The sequence below is a fragment of the Meleagris gallopavo genome, chromosome 1, assembly GCF_000146605.3.
Source record: "Meleagris gallopavo isolate NT-WF06-2002-E0010 breed Aviagen turkey brand Nicholas breeding stock chromosome 1, Turkey_5.1, whole genome shotgun sequence".
Lineage (NCBI taxonomy): Eukaryota > Metazoa > Chordata > Aves > Galliformes > Phasianidae > Meleagris > Meleagris gallopavo.
Genome location: NC_015011.2, coordinates 31,100,184 through 31,105,549, shown reverse-complemented (window position 1 = coordinate 31,105,549; position 5,366 = coordinate 31,100,184). Strand labels below are relative to the sequence as shown.

At 43.5% G+C, this 5,366-nt stretch overlaps 1 long non-coding RNA gene across 1 annotated transcript; it reads left to right on the top strand.

The window, feature by feature from the left end:
- The first annotated feature begins 1,760 nt into the window (after positions 1–1,760).
- LOC109366058 lies at positions 1,761–5,355 on the top strand. The gene is made up of 3 exons (XR_002112089.2): positions 1,761–1,861; positions 1,965–2,177; positions 4,244–5,355. It is a non-coding gene; the product is annotated as an uncharacterized LOC109366058 (long non-coding RNA).
- Positions 5,356–5,366: the final 11 nt, after the last annotated feature.

Below are 5,366 nucleotides of genomic sequence, written 5' to 3'. Positions count from 1 at the left end.
CGGCAGCAGGAAGGGGAAGCAGGAGCTGCACACCAACGAGCCATGAAACCCACTCTCAAACATGCTGTTTACCTCACAGAAGGGTTAATTTCAGCCCCTATTTTTGCACACACTCAGCATAGAATTTATTCTGCACAAGCAGTGTCAGGATGATTGGGGAAATCATCCTGGGGGACAAAGATGCAGAAGAGCCCCCACAGGGAAAGTTGCGCTGCTTGAATTTTAGACAAGCCTCTGCTTGGCTTTAAAATGCCAGATACAAATCTCAGTATGCATTGCCACTTCTATTAAGGTGCTGTTTATTTTAGGAACTCATGGTCACAAGAAGCCTCAGGATTCAGCATGCTCACTCCTTGCCACCTCACAGCCGCTACCTCCTGTGGCTTTATCCTTTTATAAAAAGATCACGCTTTCCTTCCAAAATAAGTAGACTACTTTATGCCCCTGGGAAGACTGCTCCAAATATCACCACCAGAGCCACCCCTTGTTCACCGGTTTGCAGCTGTTTGTCTGCAGCCGACTTTCATTTTGCCTTGCACCAACCTTATAAAACACAGGCACTTGCCCTGGGTGCCCGTGCTCTGCATTTGCTGTGTGGGGGAGCTGAGGAGGGCCTGGCCAGGGTCCCTACACACAGTCCTCCCCTGGCAGCCATGTGCCCTCCTCATGCCTCCATATCTGGGCATGAGCAGCTCCCATAGGCCGGGTGGGCCTCGCTCCACCACCAGCACAGTGCCTCTGCCATGGCCAGGGCTCATGAGGAAGGTTTTGGAAGACTGAAGATGAATGTACTTTTCTCAGAAACTTAAAGGGAAAAGGGCTTCTTTGCAAAGCCCTCCTCTGCGTGAGGGGATTTGGTGTAAGCCAGGAGTATTGAGACCTGTAAACTTACTTGGAGCAGGCCGATGTTACAGTTTGGGGACACCGCTGCTTCCCTGGCTGTGTGAGAGTAGCTTGGTGGCTTTGAGGCAATTCTACAAATTTGAGGAAATATCCCCAAATAAATGTGGCGTGTGGGCATTCACTGAGTACCCCAAGACAAATTGCAAATTATTCCTTGGCAGTGCAGCAGAACATTCATTCACAAAACGGGAATGAAATGACTGTGGTGTGGGTGCTTGTTTCTTAATAACATTCTGGCGCCTCTGCATCATGCAGGCACTGTTGGTCTGTCAGGCTCTGGAAAAAGTTGGCCTTCAGCTGATTTACATTTCTAACAAGGAAACGTGCCACCATAGCAGCCTTATCCAAATTCCCTTTGGTGCTTTTCTTGGCACCTTTATGTAACACATCTAACAGCAGAGAGGCCTCCTGGTCAATAAGTAATAACTGCTTGACACAAGATGTATGTTATTCATTCTTCATATGAGATGTGTTCTTAGGGATTTATTATTGTCTGGTTTTGTCCTTGTTTGGAATAAGTGTAACCATACACAGAGCAGCCTCTGTATCTCTTCTTTACAAAAAAAACCTACCATACTCAAATACCTTGAGTACAGACATCAGTAGAACAGAGTGCTGCGATAACACTGCCCCACTGTTCCTCCATTTAGCAGCAGCATGAACTTGAGGTATTTTATATTTTTAAGTAAGGAGCAACGTGGAGAATGTACTGAAGATGAACACTGAATAACTAATGGTTCTTGGGCAAGCAAATAAGTTTTATTCCTTAATTTGTAAGTCATTGAGTCTCTTCTTCTGAATCAGATGATAGGTTATAACTACAGGCACCATCTTCTGCAGTCAGCTGTTGGTCTGGGTAAATCTGTAAGGCCGGTGGAGTTGATCTCATTAAGGAGAATGAAACATCACTATTGGACTGCATGACTTCTGTTAAAACCTGAAGTGCTTCTAATGATAGGTTGGTGAGGATGATCCCTCATGTCCAGGTTTCACTGTGTTCTTCTGGTGATATTACCTACTGTTGGTGTGTATATCTTGGGCTTTTTTCTTGTCTTACCTAGGTTGCTGATACTGTGGCTGCCATTTACCCACCAGATCCCAACCAAACACTAACATTTCAAGAAACACTTGGAGACGTACAGTTCCTCACCCAAGATGCCATTCAAAGCTGGATTAGAACTGACTGAATTACAGAATATGACTATTCCTGAAGATGATAACATCAGCAATGATTCAAATGATTTCACAGAGGTGGAAAATGGCCAGATAAATAGGTGAGTATTTTTCCATTGACACTGCCTGTGCTAAGAAACACGCTGTTTAAAAACAGCATTCTAATTTTCAGTATAAGTTTTGAATTATTCATTACCAAGTCATGCTCCATTTGAAGACGTAATTTGAATTTCATATGTGACATCTGTTGGGCATAGGCTGCAACAGCAGATAAAGCAAAGAGAGTGACAATTTATTCATCGTTTCAAATCTTTCAAATTAGTCTAATAGAATGCACAAACATATAATGTAGCAAAAAGCCCAACATTATGAAACGTCTACTTGCACACAACAGAGAAGCAATAATAATAAATACAATTAGACCAATAGAATAATTTGAAACAAATTGCTTTATTGACCCTATGATGACAGCTGAAACCTTCCTGGCCACATCCACGTCCCCAGGCTGATGGGGATTTGCAGCTGGCACTGCTCAAAGTTGGTCAGGATGAGGAGAGGCAGCAACCACTCTGCCCCAGGGCACAGAGGGTGAGGAGCTGCTCAGAGACCTGCACCTAACTTGTATCCAGATAGGGAATGCAGCTATTTGTCAATTCTAGTGAAAACTGGCCAATCGCTTTCCCTATAGCATAATAGTTTACCAAAGAAACTTGTTCTGCATGATGGTGCATCTTCCAGGCCTCTATGCCAGGCACCAGCATCCCAAAGGTGCTGAACTCTGCTGTGTGCACCATGGGTCTATTGCCGTGCTCCAGCTGGGTTTTGCAAGCTGCAAAGCAAGAAGCAGCTTTTTGACTAAACTTCCTGTCAAAGCGCTGCACAGCAAGGGCAGGGGCAGGGGCAGGGCCTACAGCCAGCCAAGCTGGGAAAGCTATGGGGTGGCCACCAGCTGCGCCTGCTGCAGTGTGATCACAGCGTGGCTGCGCCAGTGGAGCTTAGGGTTGATCAGGAATTTTCTATTGCAACCACTTTGAAGGGAGGTGCCAGGGCGAAATGCAAACCAATTCTGTTTATTAAAAAAAAACAAAAAACAAAACTCGGACTTTGTCAAAACAAAACAGTTCCTGTATGAACCTGCTGGCTTTGCTGCTGGCTTCCTTGGAGCTCATGAGCTGACAGTGGTAGAAGCGTTCCCTGGGGCCTACTGAGGATTTATGTCCTTGGTAGGAGGAGGAGTGGTGGCTGTGCCTCCTGAGCTCTTGCCTGGTAACTGTCAGGGGAAAAGCCCTGTTAGCCCATCATCTTTCATTGAGCACTTATAGAGGCTGAGCAGGGAGCATGCTGCATACATGTGACACGCAGTGCTCACCGTGTGTTTTATGGAGCTGCGCTGTGAGTGTGGCAGCGTCTGAGCAGGGTTGAGTTGGAATAAAAACTGGGTGAGGAAAGTGTCAGAACTGAGGCAAAATTTCTAAATCCTGCTCTGGCTCTTCAAAGCACATGAGTATATTCCACTGTTTTCCACTCCCTGATGGAAATCCCATAGCTGTGTCAGAAAACACCCAGGCTCTGTGTAATATGAGGTTAAGGGGTGTATGGACATTCATTTTTTGTGCCATCTGACACATGGTGTAAGGCCTTGTGAAACGCCAAAGTCCACCAGTATCAGTGGAGCTTTTTTTGTTGATTTCACTTGAGCTTTAGATTAGATCTATAATTTTCAACTGACTTTCTTTCAGTTGTTTCAGCTTGTTTGATTCCACACTCTGTACTTCATTTTGTACCTTTTTTTTTTCCCAATGCATAATTTTTCAAGCAGAATGTAGAACAGCATTTTTAAGAGTCTTTTGGAGACAATGCAGCAGTAAGAAGCTGATTTAAACCCCAAATATTTCCCAATCTTAGAAAAGAATTCTCTTGTTCGCTTTAGATTTCCAGCATTTTCTGGGCCTGAATATGTATTTGTATATGCAGGAGTGTTATATTATTTGGGAGGAGCTCTACTGGGAGGGTTTTTCTGTGTGTGCAAATGTTAAATATTTTCTGAAATATTTTCTGGATATGGGTTTGCCGTCTTTTAACGATTTATCCTGGCTACACGTCTTTGCCATTGCTGAACATGACATAAATCAGTGCGTAGATGACCTATTGCTTCCTGTGATAGCAGGACAGATCTGCTAAGCTGTTCAGCAGACTTGGATCTGTACCTGTGATGATGCTCTCAGGAAGCTGCTGGCTGGATGCTTGTCCTAGTCTGCAGCTGTGGGTAAGTTATGAGCGCTCCTTGTTTGGTTGACAAGGTTGCTGGTAGCTATACCCAGATCTGGTCAAAGTTTCATAGTGTAAGCCAGAGCAAGCTTTCTTCTGCATTTCTTGTTCCTGCTTGTCCTGGAAATCTTTGCCATCGCTCAAGCTGCAGCTCCGTTTAAGAAACCGCCTGAGGATAGAGTTCTGTCATCTTGGCAAAATGAGCCTTCCCTAACAAATGTTTAAGGCATTGTCAAGTATCACTTTAAGTTAATTATGTTTAAACATATCTGAGATGGCTAAATGGTTTTAACTCTGCTTAGCCAAAATGGTTAGCTCCAGGATATCACCTTTATCAAATATTTCTCATTTAAGTCCTTTAATAAATTAAATTTGGAGACTGTGGTTAAGTACAGTCCTTTTAAAACCACTTTATCAATAAGACTGAGTTTCTGCTTTTCACTAAAACAAGGCATAAAAATAATTGGATTACAGAATTCTTTCCAAGCCAACCGTGAGGCTTCTTTCATCACAAGGATGAGCTGATCATCTTTTGACCAGGATATTCTATAAATGCATCTGAAAAGTTTTGCATGAACTGTTCGTGCTTGACTGTGATGTAGAAAGCACACCAGGAAATCAGAAACATAGAAGAATGAGTTATGATTGTGTATGAGGAGTAGAGCATTCAAAATGAAGACAACGAACAGCCCAAATGGATTTCATGCTTGTCAGGGGTCACAGGGCACTGGAGGCATGGGCTGCCTCACCATGCATTTCTGTAGGACCTGTCACTGGCTCTAATCCTTCTGTGGGCTGGGAGGATCCTCAGCAAACAGTCATATTGCTTTGTTCAAGTCAGATTTATAAAGCTCAATATACATCGTTATGACAGTGAGTAGCTTGCTTTCTAAGCGCATCTGTTGAGCAGAGCAGATGCAAGGCATGATTTAATAAGAAATTATAGTATTCCAGTCTATGTTCTCCTTTACATACCGTAGTAAAAAACATCCTGAAATTAGATTTAAAAAAGAAAAAAAAGT